The following is a 19568-nucleotide window of genomic DNA, read 5'->3' as shown; positions in this document are numbered from 1 at the left end:
TTTTGAGACAGGGTTTCTCTGTGTAGTTTTGGTACCTGTCCTGGATCTCACTCTGTAGACCAGACTGGCCTCGAACTCACAGAGATCCACCTGGCTCTGCCTACTAAGTGCTGGGATTAAAGGCATGTGCCACCACCACCCGGCAGTACCCATTTTCTAGAGTCATATGAGTTAATTCACATAAGGCATAAAGTACTAGAATAATACTTGCAGGTAGTTAAGTACTAAGTTAGTGTTAGTATATCCAACCTAGCAAGGATGATACCTGTGTCCCCACAGTTTGGCTTCTAGACTATTGAAACAGTAGTCTCTGGTCTCATGCTGTGAGAAAAAAGTCTAAAGCCTGGGCCAGCCAGAGAAGAACGCTTTCTCCTGGAAAGAGATTTAAACCTGTTGGACTACCTTATAGAAGACCCATTGATGTGTGGAACCACACCTTTACTGGGATTGTTAGATAGGCCTTCTACTGAAACTGCACCTCACTTCAGAATCCTGAAGGTGGACTGTGGGGGAGGGTCACTGCATTTTTTTCCCTCCTCTTCCTGTTGTAGCCGCATTGAATAAATCTCCTCTTTGTCAGATAAATTGTTTGAGAGAATTTAAGATAATAATATACACAGAATATTAAAAAGTAATATGTAAAAGGAACCCAAAGCTATACTTATTAGTCCAAGATAACAAGTTTCCAATTAGATCAGCATGAAATGATTTGTACTCTAAATGACATGACTAATATTTTTGGTTGGTTGGTTTGATTTTTAGACAAGGTCTTACTATGTATCCCAGCTATTCTGGAGCTATACAGACCAGGATTGCCTCCAAATCACAGAGATCCACCTGCCTCTGCCTCCACCATGCTGGGATTATATGCATGTACTGGCACAGCATGACATGGTCAACATTTAAAAAATTCAGTTAGTTCAGAATTTTATAAAGGAAAAATTTAATCCCTAGAACACGAGGTTATGCAGATTGACTGAGGTAAAGCATAGTAAACACTACTTAGGGCAGTGGTATTAATCTTAAAAACTTCAATCCAGTTTCCCTTTAGATTATAATGTAAATTTCAAGTTGAAGAAAGTAAAGGTTCCAGACTATAGATAAAACGAAATGACTGTTGTGAAGGTAATAATTCAATACTAGTAGTCTCTGGTCCTTAGCTGGAATGGTGGCCTGTAATCCCAGCTCTGGGAAGGGGAGGTGGGAGGGAGGAGTTCAAGATCAGAGAAGGTAAATAGATAATAAGCTTGAGACCAGTGTGGTTGGTATGTGTGAGTGTGTGTGTGTGTGTGTGTGTGTGTGTGTGTGTGTGTGAGAGAGAGAGAGAGAGAGAGAGAGAGAGAGAGAGAGAGAGAGAGAGAGAGAGAGAGATGTTTCTTCTCTTTAGGTCATTCCTTCCCTTCTTGTCTCTAACTTGGCTCTGTTGTTGAGTCTTTTTCCCAGTGCGACAAGAGGGAAAAGATGAGACAGTTGTCACAGAAAATGACATGTTTACATTGACAAGAGTTCATCTGATGTCAGATAACTCACCCAGAAAACTCTGCCTTTGAAAGTTTGCCAGGCAAGTGTGAGTGGGGGCAGGGAGTGGAGGCAGTAGGAAGTTGCTCATGCCTGTACTCCCACATTCAGCTCCTGGCACAACAAAGCCATTTTTAAAACTGGTCTCCTGTCCTTTGTAACTAGGTATGTAACAAGTTATCAAAAGTCTTGTACTTAATACATTAGAGTGTGCTGTTTATCACACACACACACACACACACACACACACACACACACACACCTTATAGTAGGTACTGGAAGGAAAATGCTTTTGAAGTTCCATGGCTTTGAGTTGTATCGTTTTATGGTTTAGGTAACATCCCTAAGCAGAGGAGGGGCCCATCCTTAGGAATGCAAACCCTGTGGAGAAGGAAGGCTTGAGAAGGACCCACCCTACCTCTTTCCCTTTGCACAGTGACCCCAGGGGGTTGTACACAACCTGCTTTTGTAGCTGAGGACAGTATGCAATACAGCATGACATGGAAGTCTGCCTCTCGAAAGTAAATTCAGAAAAATGGTTCAACAGGAAAACTTTAAACACATTAATGGACCATTTTTAGCCTTGTTGGTCGTTCCCTAAATAGACAGTACATATGTTAAAGAACTCTAATGAGTATTGATACAATTTTCAAGCAGTTCAGAGTACTAGAATGTAGTTATTTGGTTTATAAAATGAAAGGGGAATGCTGTGAACTATGTTCCCATGGTCTCTAGTCCGTTGTCAGTTAGCTTTTTCTTTTTCTTTTCTTTCCTTTTCTTTTTTTCCTTTTTAAGACAAGTTCTCGCCATGTAGACCTGGAACTCAGAGAAGGGCCTGCCTCTTCCTCCTAAATACTAGGATAAAAGTTGTGTGCCACTATGCCCAGCCTTTGTTAGCTTTTTATCAGCTTCCATATAGTCTTTATCTGTAACTCATACATCTCAAATTGTGTTGTAGTTAGTTACATGTTTCTTCCACCATCTTTGGGATAGGGCATCATTGTAGTTCCTTCATTCAGTGCATGAGCAAGAAGTATTGAATGGGCTGGGGGGCAGGGGGGGCGGTGACGCACACCTTTAATCCCAGCACTTGGGAGGCAAAGGCAGAGAGATCTCAGTGAGTTTGAGGCCTGCCTGGTCCACAGAGCAAATTCCAGGACAGGCTCCAAAGTGGCACAGAAACCCTGTCTCGAAAAAAGAGGGGGCGGGGTCGTATTGAATGGGGTCTGGAGAGGTGACTAAGTGGTTAAAAGCACTGGTTACTCTTACAGAGGACCAAGGTTCAATTTCCAGTACCCATGTGGTGGCTCACAACCATCTGTAACTCCAATTCCAGGGCATCTGATGTCCACTCTGTCTTACATGGGCATCAGGTAGGTACATGGTACATATACATACATAATAGACGTAGGCAAAATATTTATACCTATAAAATAAATCTAAAAAGCTAAGAGTTCTGTGGTTGGAGAGATGGCTCAGTAATTAAGAGCACTGGCTGTACCTGGGGGTCCCGGGGTTTGCTTCCCTGCACCACATGACAATTCACAATTGTCTGTAACTAGTTCTAGAACAGTGGTTCTCACCCTACCTAATGCTCGACCCTTTAATACAGTTACTCATGTTGTGGTGACCCCCAACCATAATTATTTTCATTACTACTTCATAGCTGTAATTTTGCTACTGTTATGAATCACAATGTAAATATCTGATACACAAAATATTTGATAAGCAACCCCTGTAAAAGGGTCATTCGATGACCACCCCCCACCCCCACCAGAGGTCTCGAAAACCACTGTTCTAGGGGATCTGACACCCTCTTCTGGCCTCTGAGCACTGTATACGCATGGTTCATCTACATATATGCAGGCAAAACACTCATACATATAGTTTTTTTCTTTTTTATTATTAAAAATTTTTCTATTCTTTATACATACCAATCAATCACAGATCCCCCTCTCCTCCCTCCTCCCACCCACCAGCCTTCCCCCCAACTTACCCACCATTCCCACCTTCTCCAAGGCAAGACCTCCCATGGGGAGTCAGCAGAGCCTGGTACATTCCGTTGAGGCAGGTCCAGGCCCCTCCCCCTGCACCAAGACTGTGTAAGGTGTTCCACCATAGGCACTGGGCTTCAGAAAGCCCACTCATGCACCCGGGACGAATCCCGATACCAATGCCAGGGAGCCCCTTAAACAGTTCAAGCAAGACAACTGTCTCACCTATGCAGAGGGCCTGGTCCAATCCCCTTGGGGACTCCACAGATGTTGGTCTAAAGTTCATGAGTTCCCACTACTTTGGTTTGGTTGTCTCTGTATGTTTTCCCATCATGATCTTGATGTCCTTGCTCATAAAATCCCTCTTTTCTCTCACTGACTGGACTCCTGGATTCCAGCCTGGTGTTTGGCTGTGGATCTCTGCATCTGCTTCCATCAGTTACTGAATGAAGGCTCTATGATGATAGTTAGGGTATTCACTAATCTGATTATCGAAGTAAGCCAGTTCAGGCACCCTCTCCACTACTGCTAGTAGTCTAAGTTGGGGTCATCCTTGGGGATTCCTGGGAACTTCCCTAGCACCCTGTTTCTCCCTATCCCCATGATGTCTCCATCTATCATGGTATCTCTTTCATTGCTCTCCCACTCTGTCCCCATTCTAGCTTGACCATCCTGATCCCTTATGTTCTCATTCTCCATATCCTACCCTCCATTGCCCCCCCACCCCAGTTTGCTCATGGAGATCTCATCTATTTCCCCTTCTCAGGGTAATCCATGTGTCCCTCTTAGGGTCCTTGTTACTGAGCTTCTCTGGAGCTGTGGGTTGTAGTCTGGTTATCCTTTGCTTTACCTCTAGTATTCATTTATGAGTGAGTACATACCATGTTTGTCCTTCTGAGTTTGGGGTACCTCACTCAGGATGATATTTTCTAGTTCCATCCATTTGCCTGCAAATTTCATGATGTCATTGTTTTTTATTGCTGAGTAGTACTCCATTGTGTATATGTGCCACATTTTCTTTATCCATTCTTCAGTTGAGGGGCATCTAGATTGTTTCCAGGTTCTGGTATTACAAATAATGCTGCTGTGAACATAGATGAGCATGTGTCCTTGTGGTATGATTGAGCGTTCCTTGAGTATATGCTGGGTCTTAAGGTAAATTGACTCTCAATTTTTTGAGAAACCACCATACAGATTTTCAAAGTGACTGAACAAGTTTGCACTCCCACCAGCAGTGGAGGAGTGTTCCCCTTGCTCTGCATCCTCTCCAACATAAGCTGTTATCAGTGTTTTTGATCATAGCCATTTTGACAGGTGGAAGATGGTATCTCAGAGTCATTTTGATTTGCATTTCCCTGATGACTAAGAATGTTGAGCAATTCCTTAAATGTCTTTCGGCCATTTGAGATTCTTCTGTTGAGAATTCTCTGTTTAACTCTGTAGCCCTTTTTTGTTTGTTTGTTTGTTTTGGCTTTTTGAACAGTTTTTTTTTTTTTTTTTTTTTTTTTGGTTTTTCGAGCCAGGGTTTCTCTGTGTAGCTTTGCGCCTTTCTGGACTCGTTTGGAGACCAGACGGCCTCGACTCACAGAGATCCGCCTGCTCTGCCTCCGTGTGGATAAGCTGTGCCACCGCCCGGTGAGACAGGGTTTCTCTGTGTAGTTTTGGTGCCTGTCCTGGATCTTGCTCTGTAGACCAGGCTGGCCTCAAACTCACAGAGATCCGCCTGGCTCTGCCTCCCAGGTGCTGGGATTAAAGGCATGCGCCATCACTGCCCAGCTCATTTTTTAATTGGATTGTTCAGTATTTTGATGTCTAGTTTCTTAAATTCTTTATATATTTTCGAGATCAGCCTTCTGTCAAATGTGGGATTGGTGAAAATCTTTTCCCATTCTGTAGTCTGTCATTTCATCTTATTGACCATGCCTTTTGCCCTACAAAAGCTTCTCAGTTTCAGGAGGTCCCATTTATTAATTGTTGCTCTCAGTGTCTGTGCTACTGGTGTTATATTTAGGAAGTGATCTCCTGTGCCAATGTGTTCAAGACTATTTCCTATTTTCTCTTCTGTCAAGTTCAGTGTAATTGGATTTATGTTGCTCTTTGATCCACTTGGACTTGGGTTTTGTGCATGGCGATAGATATGGATCTGTTTGCAATCTTCTACATGTTGACCTCTAGTTATGCCAGCATCATTTGTTGAAGATGTTTTCTTTTTTCCATTTTACAGTTTTGTCTTCTTTGTCAAAAATCAGGTGTTCATAGGTGTGTGGATTTATGTTAGGATCTTTGATTCGATTCCATTGATCCATGTGTCTGTTTTTATGCCAATACTTAACTGTTTTTACTACTATAGCTTTATAGTAGAACTTGAAGTCGGGGATCTAACTTGTATTTCTTAATTAATCTAAATAGTTTGTAACAGTAACTTTGAAGGACTAGAAATTTACATTACATTGTGCAATAAATCTTTTTAGCAATATTGCATGAATGAACAAGTTCCTCAGGTTCACATAACTAGCAAGTGCCTGGGGTCAGGTCTAGAGTACCAACCACCCTTCCTGGGCCTAGCTCAGGACTTGTTGCACTCTTCCATGAAGCCTCTATCTGGGCTTCAGACAGCTCAAGTTTTTTTGGGTTTTTTGTTTTGTTTTGTTTTTGTGTTTGTTTGTTTGTTTGTTTGTTTTGGCTTTTCAAGACAGAGTTTCTCTGTGTAACAGCCCTGGCTGTCCTGTAACTCACTTTGTAGACTAGGCTGGCCTCAAACTTACAGAGATCCGCCTGCCTTTGAAGGTGTGAGTGTACCACCACCCCACCACCCCCAGCTCAGACAACTTTGTTCTTTGAGGGTTTGTTTGTTGTTCAGTTCTTTTGAGACAGGCTCATACTATGTAGACCACGCTGGTCTCGAACTCACAGAGTTTGCCTCCCAAGTGTTGGGATTAAAAGTCTGAGCCATCACACCCAGGAGCGGATCTTCTTGTTTTCAGTTGTACTCTCTCTCCTATTGCACTTAGATAAAGTCATCTTTTGTTAATTAGTGGTTTGAGGGACGTAAGTTCCTGTCACATAATCTATTTAACTTCAGCTTTCTGTTGAATAGAAAGAACAACTCATCTGTTTTGACGTTTATGTTTCAGATCATATTCTGGGCACATCAACATTATAGCCTAGACAGTTGAAATCCTCTGTAACTAAAGACAGATTTAAACAATAAAAGACCTTGGATTGTAGCGAGTACAATCTGTCTTTGACTACAGCAAGCAAGTAGCCAAAGAAATGCTCTGCCCCTGTGTGTATCTGCGTAGCTAGGATTCTTTAAATCAAATGACAAAAAGCTATATACTTTGGGGAGTGGAGGCAGGAAGACCAAGAATTCAGGTTGTCCTCAGCTACATAGTAAATTCAAGGCCAGCTGAACTATTTATTATTTTTTATATGGGTGTGGGTATTCACATGTGTGGAGGTCAGAGTATGACTTTGTGGAGGCTGCAGTTCTTCCACCTTTGCTTGGGTTTGGGAATCGAACTTAGGTTGTCAGCTTTGCTCAGCAAGTGCCTTTACCCACAGAGTCATCTCATTGGTGATTTTCTTAATGTCACATAGCGAATATGTGACAAACTTCTATCTGTGAAGAATAATGCAGTACTTGGCTCCACTCTGATACCATATATAAAGCATTCTGAAATCTTTACACAAAATATACTGGAAATCATTCTGATTAGGGGCTGAAACTGTACCCAGACTGCAGTGGGGCACTCAGAGGAGAAGGGAAGGGCGCATTCCTGCTCTCCTAATTCCAGGATGGCTCAGCCAGCAGCAAAGGGCAGCATCTGGGAGGGCCAGCGTCCGGGAGATCAGTGGACTTGGGCCCCTCTGCCATTGCATAACTAAAGGACCTTTCCAGTCTGTTTGTCCTATCCAGTGTGAGCTGGGCTCTGGGGCACAAGCAAAGAAAAGCTTTCTAAAGGCCTTTGTGAAGAATGTGGCTTTATACCTGATCTTCTTTGTGTGGAAAGGTGAGAGTGGGCTAAGGAAAAGAGCTCCTGTACGGTTACTGCCAACACAGGATTATGTGGGGCTCGGAAACCCCTCCTGCTTCCACTTCCCAGCAAGCCGTGGGGAGAAATGGGAGGGCTGAGTGTTACAGAGTCCCATTGCAGAAGCAAATATAAAGGTGGCTAGAAAGTATGTTAATGTCATTCTCCAGTAACATGTGCATCCGTTTCCCCACTGGAAAATAAAGGGATGGAACCTGATCACTTGATTTTTAAAACTATAAACTATGTGTGTATACTTTCTCCCTTTAACTTTTTTGTTTGTTTGTTTGTTTTTATAAATTACATCATACAGTGTGCTCTGCTCCCCCCACCAATTTCATAGTATATCTGAATGATCATCCTATAAAGGTGGACAGACATTTCTCACTCTTAAATGGCTATAAAGTATTCTGTTTTCTGGAAATATAACTAATTTAATCAGTGAACACGTGGGTTGTATTTTTAGTGTTTTGGCGTCACAGACAGGCCTGTGGTGCATAGCTTTGTACATATAACAGTTCATACATTTGCCCTTAGGGTAAATACTTAGAAGCTGTTTCAAGGTGTCAGGGGATGTATACATCATACTGAAAACTGAAGACCAACTTATGATTTGCGGGGTATTAATTGCCAATGCACAGTGAATTTTGAAACACCTTAACTTCTATTATTTAGAGACAAAATCTTCAGTGGAGACCTTGTATAGGTAACTTTGTCAAGTGTGAGGGACAGATACAGCTCTACACTGCCATCCTCAGTGGCCTGAGGAATTCTTGAAGCTTTAGGGACATTAAGGATATTTTAATATAGGCTCAAGTTTGAAGATTAAGAGAAAGAAGCACTCAGGAGACAGACAGATGTACTTCAGCTTGCACAGACAGATGTACTTAAGCTTCCCAAAGGAAGAGAGGAGAAGCAAGATGGACCCAAGTACCAGTGTGGGCTTCTCCAAGAGAGTATGTAACTAACTGTCTCTGTCAGCCATATCTCATTTGATGATGTCCCGAAATGGTTGCTAAGAACCATTTTTCTTCTCTCATTTGGTAAGTGAGGTGCTCTGGACATGCCTGGGATAGAATGAGGAGCTGATAAGGTGGAACTAGGAGCCACCAACATTGCACAAGGGGTTGTTTAGACATGTCCTTTTCCTATAAATGAGATTCTGCTGGGAACTGCACAGTGCACTGCGGTCACCTGTGTCACAGTCCTGGACATCTCCTAATGCTTTTCAGTATGGCGTTATTTAAGAGCTGATTTACAAGGTGAATATTTCTAAACTTAGAAAAAGGCACCGTGTCCCAGTCATGCTTGCCGTACTTACACATAGGAGTCAAGAGATTCCTTTTCATAACGTCCACAGAGGGACTGGGGTTACAAAGAGTACTGTGTTTTCCCCTCCCTCCGATGTTGTGATTATGGTAACTTTCTGAAGTGTGTGGCACCCTCACAGTTGTGTCTTTTTGAGCTTAGAGACCAAAAGCAGGTCAAAATTGCCAGCTGCCTTTTTTGTTTTTGTTTTTTGAGTCAGTGTCTCTTGTGGCCAGGCTGGCCTCGAATTACTTATGTAGCTGAGGGACTTTGAACTTTTGATTCCCCTGCTTCTCCCTCTGGAGTCCTAGGATCAGAGGCATGTATGTCACCACATGCAGTATTTTCCTTCATACTTAAGCATAGACTGTAACTTCCTCTTCCTCCTTCCCCCACCTCCATTCTGCTGCCAGGTGCCCAGGGCCTTTCTGAAATTTGCCGTGGGTTCTTGCAGCTTTAAGCCAGAGCCTCCTGACCTTTTTGTGTGGATTTCCTGTGGCCCCTGGGGCAGAGAGTAGGAAGTCAGGTAGTCCAGCCTCTGCTACCCTGTCAGTTCCTGCCTTCCCTCTTCTCTGCACAACTCTGACACACTTTTCAACTCCTCATCCCTCCACATATTCTAGAGAAAAGACCAAAGACTAGCAGCTGCCTTGAGGAGGTATGTGTGCATGTATATGTGTCGCAGTAAATGCATGCACACATCCCGGGTTTCCAGTGTCATTCTTGGTGTTATAGTTGAAGTTTGGGAACATTGTTTTGCGGCTGTGGAAGGTAGCACACATAGTGGGAACAGCACAGGGGTATATCAAACATGTATCCTTTAGTTCCAAAAAAATCTCTCTTTATATTTATAAAACCATAAAACTCAAAGTAAATAGATAACTTTTTTTTTTTTTTTTTTTTTTTTTGAAATAGGGTCTTTCTATTTTGTAGCTCTGACTGTCCTGGAACTTAGTATATAGACCAAGCTGCCCTCAGACTCACAGAGATCCACCTGCCTCTGCCTCCTAAGCGATGAGATTAAGGTGTACACCATCACATCTCACAACTATGAACTCTTACAGCCACCAAGATGATACAGTTTGATTAGTGTTGACTTTTTGGACTTGAGAATAAAACTTAGCTGCTGGCCAAGCTCTCAGCATGCATTCATCATTTCTCTGTGGAATGGCTCCAGTGACAGGGGGCGGGGGGACGACACACGACGGACGGACGGATGGGACGGGTCAGGACATGCAATAACCAGGCCCACTGTTGAACTACAGCTCCCAGAGGTTCGAGGACAGAATTGGAGACTAACACATGGCTTCCCTAGGTAGCCCTACTGACGCTTCCCAGGCTCCCAGGGAAAGTCGCGGCAGGATGATTGAAGCCTGCCCTGCAGGCCACCTTTCTGCCAGGCTAGACAATCTGTCAGAGGCTTTGAAACCTTCCAGAAAACCAGCCACGAAAAGAGTTTCCTTTGTTATGATTTCAGCTGTACCAGATGGTGCTGCATTGTACCTCTGAACTGTTCCTACTCCTAGACTAGAAAAGACAAGATGGGCAAGAACACTGTACTTATACATATACACACTATAGTATAATCAATCACATTTCCATTTCAACATGGCAATTTGAACCTTTATCTTTTCCTTCCCAAAATCCTAGTGAAATGACCATAGAAATATATATTTTAAAATACGCAATTATATGAAAAAAGCATCCTTTGTAGGCAGAAGTAGTAACTTTGAAACATTATGGGGAAATAAAATGTCTCTTTTCTATCCATGGCTGCCTTGTTTTTAAAACTGGAAATGCAAAACTGCAGGAAGTAAATGATTGGGGCAGTGGGTTGGCTTAGGGTAAACGCACTTGGCAGCAGGTTCCTTTGCTGCTAAAGTCTCACTGGCCCTTCCACAGAATATCTCAGTGTGTTACACTTACCTCGGAACCACAGAACATAGACTGACTGGGGAGGGGTTATTGTGGTATCCTGTCGTTTCTTTTTCTTTTTTCATTTTTTTTAAAATTTCATGTGTATGGGTGTTCTGCTTGCTTGAATGTCCATGTATCATGTGGGTGCCTTGTACCCATGGAGGCCAAAAGAGGGTGTGGGATTCCCCTGGGACTAGAGTTATAGGTGGCTGTGAGCTGCCATTGGGGTGCTAGAAAGAGCAGCCAGTGCCCTTAACCATTGAGCCATCTCTTTATCACTGTTTCTTTCTTTTTTTAAGACAAAGTCTCACTTGGTATACCAGGCTGGCCTTGAACTTACCATGTAGCCCAAGCTGGCCTAGACCTCATAATTCTGTCTCCTTAGCCTCCTGGGTTTATTTTCAGCAATGTTACTGGGAATTGTGATCCAAGTAGTCTTTGGACTGCACTTTGAGAAGCCCTTGAGTTAGGAAGAAAGTAATTAGCATTTATTATTTACTGTGTGTGTGATTAGGGTAGCAGTTGCTTTCATCTATATATTTCCATTTGATTTTTATAATGTTGTGATGTTATTATCCCAGTTTTATGTGTGCATATTGTTCTCACAAAGTTTTAATAAGTTGTTCTGAGTTCCAGTGATGGCAGAGCCGTATACCAGTCAGCAGCCTGACTCTGGAAGCTGCGAAGGCTCTTGCTATCTCCACTTTAGCAAAATGCCTCTCAGAGGAGCTGATTATTTAAAAGTGAACTGCAGAGTGCTAGGTGATCTAAGTGTGTTTGATAAGTAAATGCTAAAGACACTGAAAGGTCAGAATGTCCAAAGCATATCATCTATTACTCCGAGTACCTTTAGAAGACAAGTGTGTGTTTGCTTTATTGAAACTGCTATCCACATCTGAACTTTTAAACTAAATAGGCACTAAAGATAAATTATTCCATCCCTTGACTCAGGGAACTATGACCAGAAAGGTTAAATTGCCTAATGTATAAGAAAAATAATCAGGGCTAGACCTAATATTTCCTACTGTAATTACCATAAAGGGTCGGGTGGCCTGGAACTCACGGTGTCTGGGAATTATGTAGACAAGTGTGAGTCTGTGAGTGGGAATGGTTTTCTGGCTGTTACTATGTGAGAGAGGCTGGAGATGGTGCTAAACATCCTGTAGCATGTGACAGCTTGTAATGAAGGATTTCCAGCTCAGAATGTCAGTGATACTGAGACTGAGAAGTGTTTTACACAAAATAATTCTGTGTGACGGTGTTGGAACCAGCATCCAGCTTGTGGACTCAATCTCATATGTTGGCCATTGTCTTTAAAGCAGGACATTAAAAACGAACTACCTGCTAGTCACTGATGTTGTCGGGGAGGTAGAAGTGAGGCATGAGATTTGTTCTGTGTCACTGTAGAAAATGTCCTGGTGTTACGAGGTCGAGTGAAAAACCATTAAGCACTTACTGTTTTTATTCTGCTGTGTTCTTCCTGGAGCTTAGTCTACCTACATTTTATTTGTTTGTTTGGCTGGCTAGTTGGCTAGCTGGCTAGTAAGTACCAAATTTGAGTGGTTTACACAAGTGCTATTGAATTCAACACAACTTCTGTGCGTGGTACTTATTGCAAACCTACAGACCGTGGACTGTTCAAAGAATTGTCTCCAGGAGCCAGAAATGAACAGAGCCAGGATTTGAATACCATATAATTCTACACTTATGTCATCCCCTGCTTGCTACTCAGAAATAATTCCAGGTTACTCATGAGATACAGCTTACAGGCTTCTCACTGATCAACTGTAAGTCATTGAACTGACATTCTTCAACTCTGTTCGTGAGCACTGTCTAAGCCTGTGGTCTCAACCTTCTCAATGCTGAGACCCTTTAATACAGTTCCTCATGTTCTGGTGACCCCCAACCATAAAATTATTCCATTGCTGCTTCATTACTGTAATTTTGCTACTGTTATGAATGGTAATGTAAATACCTTATATGTGTGCAAGATATCTGATATTCAACCCCATTCCCAGGGTCGTGACCCACAGGTTGAGAACCACTGAACAAAGGACCAGTCACTTCTGTCTCATTAACCTCTTCCCTGAATGTGTTGTTGACCTTGGATGCCCTTGATTCTCTTGCCCCCATGGACACTCTCCTGCTCATTTACCAAGCTCTAGTAAGTTAACAGTGCTGAGATGGCACCTCCTTACAGAGCACGCCTCTCTCCTCCTCCCTGCCCCACTCGATCTGATTTTGTCCTTCCTGTTCTTCCATCCACGCTTGTTTACTCCTTCATCCACTTATCACAGACTGTCTACACCTACACATCTTTATTTGCTTCTATATTTAATGAGGGTTTTCTCTCCTATAGGAGCTCCCCAAAGCCAATGACTTTTCATTTTTATCTAGTTGCATGTAGATGGATATTAAAATCTACATGAATTTATAAGAATGAATAAATACTTTTGCTTGTCGGGAGGTTGGAAGAATCTCATGTAGCATAGGTTAGCCTTGAACTCACGCTGAAGATTATCTTGAACTTCCAGTCCTTCCGTTTCTTTTCCTAAGTGCTAGGCATACAGACCGGCACCACCGTGCCCTGTTGTGGTGCTCGAGAGGGAGCCCAGGGTTTCATGCATGCTGGCAAGCCCTCAACCCGCTGAGTGAACTTCATACCCAGCCCAACAAATATCTTCTGAAAGACTGCTTGTAGAGTGTTCTTCCAGAGGCTGTAGGGTAAGAATTAGAAAGGTACTTGCCTTCAAGGAACTTAGCGAGTATATGTGATATTTTCCATCTTAACTAATGTTAAGAACGGTCAGTTAAAATTTCCGTAAGTAAGAAAGTCCAAAAAGAGATTTCGTTTGTTAGAAATATAAGAAAAACTTCATAGACATGACATCCTAGTTCTTTCTACAGAATGAATTAGACTGTGGTGGTTTGAATAGGTATGGTCCCCCGTAGACTCAAGTGTTTGAATGCTTGGCCCATAGGGAGTGGCGCTCTTAGGAGGTGTGGCTTTGTTGGAGGAAGTGTGTCACTGTGGGGGTGGGCTTTGAGGTCATTTATGCTCAAGCTCTGCCCAGTGTGGCACACAGTCTTCTGCTGCCTGTGGATCAGGATGTAGATCTCTCAGCTCCTCTCCAGCACCATGTCTGCCTGCACACCGCCATGTTTCCCACCATGACGATAGTGGACTAAACCTCTGAAACTGTCAGCCAGCCCCAGTGAAATGCTTTCCAAGAGTTGCCGTGGTCATGCTGTCGCTTCACAGCACTAGAAACCCTGACTACGACAGAATGTACACTCACAAGAGTTCAGGCTTTGATCTATCCTTAGTTTGGGTGCTGTGTGCGTACTGCACAGTGAATGTGAAAGGTGACAGGATTTGGACTCATGCAGATGATTGAAGAAAAAAGAGTTCCAAGAGGACATAGTTCTTAAAAAAAAAAAAAAAAAGTAAGAAAAGTAAGTTTCAAAGTGCTAAATTCATTCAGAAAAACTAAGAACTGTCTTCGTGAAACACATCCATGTGAAGATGATTAGACTGAGATAAGGGGGTGAGGGGGAGACAGACAGACAGACAGACATAAAAATCAGGTAATAAATCAGTGCCAGTTGAGGAAAAGATAGTTCCTCCTATTGCAGCCTAAAAAGCAAATTAGGGCTTGAGAAGCAATAAACCCCTGGAGTGGAGACACGAGTTTAACCTGGGCTGCTGGTTCTTTGACCAACGCCAGCTCCATCAAGCAGCATGATTCAGATCCCGGGGAGCCTCTGCATTTGCCTGGCTGCAAGAGTTTGCTTATGTGTCTGGAATGGAGCAATACACTTTCCTGACGTGTCCCCACAGGTGTTGGAGTAGTTATTAAGTTATTAAAAATTCCTGTATCTACAAAAGAGTTCATGCATGGTACGACTTCTAAGATTTTTCCAGTTCATTCAGGTTTTTCTTTTTTTTGTGGGGGTGGGGGGTCCTGACTGCTTGGGACCAGGCTCAACCATTTGTACCTTCTCACCACACAATTCTGTTAGCATGCTGACAGAAATAAGCACAGATTGAAAAGGTCATGAAAATAGATTAAGGATTTGTTGCGACCTGGCCCCAGTTAGACTGCTGGAGAAGGGACAATGTTTTACAGATATGTAGCAGTCTTAGAAGTAGACCCTGGAAGCCAGGGAGGACGCTGTTGCCCAAGAGATTGGAAGGGTGACTTTCGATGCTGAAGAAATGATTGTCTGGAGCACAAGAGTAATGTAAAGGTGAGAACAGAGCTGTTGATGGTGAAACCCAGAGGCCAGCCAGAAGATCTCTAACTTACAGACACTAGGCTAGTTGTGAAGATATGCGGGTCCTAGCAAAGGGGCCTCAACTTTCTTGCATTGAACAGACCAGTGAGGCTCTCTGTGCCTTGGTTCCTCCATCTTGAAAAGATACTATGTTGGATTTTCAGAAAGATTTTTTTATGTGCATTGGTGTTTTGTCTGTATGTATGTCTGTGTGAGGGTGTCAGATCTTGGAGTTATAGACAGGTGTGAGCTGCCATGTGGGTGCTGGGAATTGAACCTGGGTCCTCTGAAAGAGTAGTCAGTGCTCTTAACCTCTGAGCTCTCTCTCCAGCCTCCAGGAAGGATTTTTTTTTTTTTTTAACATTTGTTCAGGTTCTATGCAATTATTTATTTAGTAAATGTACTGAGTAAATGTACTTGTAAGCTGATCTAATCTGACAGTTCTCTCACTTCCTCTATTGTACGCTTATGTGTTGCTTGCCAAGGTGTAGAGCCCTGGGTTCAGTCCCACCACCACAAAAATAAATAATGAATAGTCCTACCTGCAAGGTTCCTTTCCTAGATTTTACTTAGGTCTGAAGTAAGGCTAACAAACTTGCCTATGTTACTTCTACATCAACTACAGTTTGCTACTTCTTAAGATAAAGCTATTGAATAGTTTTGAAGCCTATCAGATACTATATAACATGTCAGATTCATTAAGGTAGTAAAGAGGAAATTAAGATTGTTTTAGTATACTCCTAAATATTAAGGCAATCAAGTGTGGCGTGCCTTTAATCTCAGAACATGGGAGGCAGACACAGGTTGATCTCTGGGTTCAAGGCCAGCCAGAGTTGTGTGGTGAGACTGTCTCAAAAAAGCAATTTACTTATGAAGGTTTTTATTATAATTTATTACTGTATTCAGGGTGTTAAAATGTAGGTAATCCAAAGGTAAAGATGGCAGGGAGCTCCCTCAACTTACAGTCCAGGAGTAAGGGTGTTAGAGGCATTCTGTTCTACTGGGTGCACGTGGGAAGGCAGAATGAGGCTTTGGCTTTGGTAGGGCCCCACTAATAATACACTGTCTTGTTTTTACAGTTAGGGAAAGTGAAGCTCTAAAGTACAAAACAATTTTCCAAGTAAACTAATTACCAAGTCTCATGTTTAAACTAGTTTGGGTTTGGTTTTTCCCTCTCCTATGTTTTGTTGCTTATGTGGTAGTTGTACCGTCCATTCATGTTTGTCAGAAGACGTAAGTGACGTAGGGACTGGTCAGCAGCATTTTAAGCATTGTTTGACATTAGCATGATTTCTCTAAAAAGGATGGCCCTCGGTGGCTCTGTAATTCCTCAGGCAGGCAGTCCCGCAGCATCTGTCTTGCCCTAACAGGTTTCCTATCTGGCTTCTTCAGTCCAAACAGCCTAATACTACAGTGGGGTGGGTGATGTGGGCTGATGAAATTTATGACACCAGAAGGTGACCTTCAGCTAACAGCCGAAACGGTATTTTTTTGTCTCTTTCTGATTAGAATCAGATCACAGGTTTGCTCTCCACAGACAGAATTAGATTTGGAGACAAGGGCAGTCAAATTACTGTCCTTGCTGAATAGATATTCCTAGCCAAGAGCCTCCAGGTAGAAGAGCCACTAATTGATAGCTGCTGTTTTATGATTTTAAAAACTTGTCAATCCATGCAGCATTTCTTGTTTGCCTAGATTATTGGCCACTCTTATGAAGGAAAGCTCTTAAGTTTAATTGTTTGAAGTAGTTTTCCCCTTTATGTGTCTGGTGGGTAGTTACTTTTGATGCGCCCTGGGAGTCTAATGTATGACTAAGGCAGCCACATGAATTCTACTGTTGCCTGAATGTGAACAATGAATGACACAGCCCGGTTTCCTTCCATGAAAAGTGCTTTCCGGGATGCCACAGATGACCTGAAGTAGTGCTTCCTGTGATATATGGTGAAGAAGGAGAAAATAACATAGTGATCAGTGCTTTCAGGATGCCACAGATGACCTGAAGTAATGCTTCCTGTGATATATGGTGAAGAGAAAATAACATAGTGATCATTTAAAATCTGCAAAGAATCGCTGCATTAACCCTTAACCCATTCTGGAGTCTTTCTCAGCCCACCAGTGCTGTGGAGAGAAGCAGATGAGGATTTATAGGTGATCCCTTAGTGCTTTTTTTATTATCAACCAGCAAAAAGTTAGAGTGAAACTGAAACATTGTTTCACCTGGGTTTTTCTTTTTTTGTTTTGCAACAGGGTCTCACTGTATAGCTCTGGCTAGCATGAAATTCACTATGTAGACCATGCTAGCCTCCAATTTACAAAGATCTGCCTCTGCCTCCCAAGTACCGGGATTAAAGGCATGAGCCACCAGAACCAGCTCACTGGAGGGCTTTAAAATATGAAAAGCTAAGAGAGAAGGGGTGTGTGTGTGTGAGAGAGAGGGGAGAGGGGGGGGCTGGAGGGGGAGGTTGATTTTCATAAAGCCATCAAGAGAGTTTAAAGTTAGCCATTGGAAAGTTCCCCTATAGTCTGTCCTCAAAGGTGAACTATGGATGAGTAGATCGATCCTTCATACAAGGAAGTTTTGAAAGTCACTTGAAACAAAGTCAGACCAATCTCGGGATCTATATTAGCCCTGTACAGAAGCAGTATTAGCACAGCTAAACTGGTTACTTGACCATGTGGACAGAGTCCAGGAACAGGAATCCCTATTTATTGTGGTTAATGTGTTTGACCTTGAGTTTCTCATATCTTTTTTTGCCAAAAGCAGGAAAGCTGAGTGTCTGTCTTATGTTTGTACCAGTCTAAAAGGAAACAGAAACCTAATCACTTTAAGAATAAAAGCTTTCTTTATCCTCCTTAACATGAAAGTCGGCAAAGGCCTAGGCAGTCTCCAGAACTGTCCAAGACTCTCGATTCCATCTGCCTGGGCTGGGAAGGGGGCTTCATGCCAAGCATAACCACTTCCTTCTTTTGTGGGTCCACTGCTAGTCCCAGGGAGTGTTTCTCCTCCACCGTTACGTAATGCCAGGACAAAGAAGGAATGTGAAGTTCGGCGCTCACCTATTAGAAGTACAGTGAGTGCTGAGGCCCCGAAAGCCATCAGGATTTAGCTTTCTTGTTACAGTCTAGCTTTTGCCCACAAATTCATTTTTATTTTGCTAGATGTCCTAGGGTTTGCAGTTTGGCATTTTAAGCATTTTGTTTTACTTGGCTTGGTTTGGCTTTGTGAGACTGGATTTCCTTATGTAGCTCAGGCTGGCCTGAAACTTGTGAGCTGCCTCCCAAGTGCTGGGATTACAGGTCTGTGCCGTGCCCTGCCTCAAGTTAATCTTTTAGGTAAGTCTTTGTTAGAGAAGTTAGGGGAAACTGCCCTTTTCTGATAGTTCTTAGGGGTAGACTGACTGAATTGTAATAGAAAGAAAGCTATTTGTATAAACACCTGTATCAGGTCTTTCTCTGTCGTCCCAGCAGCCAAATATTCCACAACAAACACCTATGCTCAGATGCAGGAAAAGAGGACACAGAACGAACAACAGAGCTAGCTACCCAGCGTTCAGTATAGACTCTACAGGTAGAGAGGGCGACAGGACCAAGTTCAAGTACCTCTAAAGTAAGGTACTCCTGAGAAGCTGAGTAGAAAAAGCCTTCTTCGCGGTTATACGGACTACGTTCCTTAAAATCTGCTCCATGTTTTGTTTTGTTTTAAGTCAGCTCTTAGACTGTTTTGTATTTTCTTAACAATCCAAGTTGGCCATACTAGCAGCTTAGGAACTTCCACAATCTGCTGTCAAGTTGCTTCACTGCCTTTTTTTTTTTTTTTTTTTTTTTTTGGTTTTTGGTTGTTTTTTTTTTTTTTCCCGAGACAGGGTTTCTCTGTGTAGTTTTGGTGCCTCTCCTGGATCTCACTCTGTAGGCCAGGCTGACCTTGAACTCACAGAGATCCGCCTGGCTCTGTCTCCGAGTGCTGGGATTAAAGGCGTGCGCCACCACCACCACCACCGACCGGGTTTAAATTGCCTGACTATCTTTTCTAATACAAAGGTGTCTTTCTAATATGGGTCCCACTTGAATTCTATTGAAGAAAACTGGCGTAATCTGAATGGCAACAATATAAATAAAAGCACAGTATTTCTGCTCTCTCTGATGTCTTATAAGAAGCCCTTAAACAACAGTATTGCAAGTAGATTTTATCAGTTAAGAATCAAGGATTTTTTTTGTTTTGTTTTTCTGTTCTATCCATGTTTTGTTATTTCTTCTTTTTAAATAATGTGTGAACCTGATGAAATGATAGAGGATAAGGAGCAAAGAGAAAGTTGAGTCTTAGCATGGAATTACCATATGCCTGCTGTGTCCAAACAGTCACCCATTGAATCAATGCTTTATCTCAGAGATTTTAAATCCCGTCTCTTACTCATCCTCGGGTTCAACTAATTGCTTTATAATGGAGAACTTGAGTCCATAAAATGTACAGGAATTGCTTTGTGGACCTTGAACCCGGTTCTTAGAAAGAGGTGGTAAGGGT

General features: G+C 42.6%; 1 protein-coding gene across 2 annotated transcripts in view; it reads left to right on the top strand.

The window, feature by feature from the left end:
* Slc31a1 (solute carrier family 31 member 1) overlaps positions 1-19568 on the top strand; it is a 33658-nt gene that overhangs the window by 4316 nt on the left and 9774 nt on the right. The window contains exon 1 of one of the 2 annotated variants that reach the window (XM_037202610.1): positions 7503-7525. The exons of the other annotated variant lie outside the window; for it this stretch is intronic. The gene's annotated coding sequence lies outside the window, so the exon portion shown is untranslated. Of the gene's footprint in view, positions 1-7502; positions 7526-19568 lie in introns of those variants that run through there. 2 annotated transcript variants of the gene reach the window in all.

Source organism: Peromyscus leucopus, chromosome 2 (genome assembly GCF_004664715.2).
Source record: "Peromyscus leucopus breed LL Stock chromosome 2, UCI_PerLeu_2.1, whole genome shotgun sequence".
In the NCBI taxonomy this organism is placed as follows: domain Eukaryota; kingdom Metazoa; phylum Chordata; class Mammalia; order Rodentia; family Cricetidae; genus Peromyscus; species Peromyscus leucopus.
The sequence above is the reverse complement of the archived record's forward strand: the minus strand, read 5'-3'. Positions and strand labels throughout refer to the sequence as shown.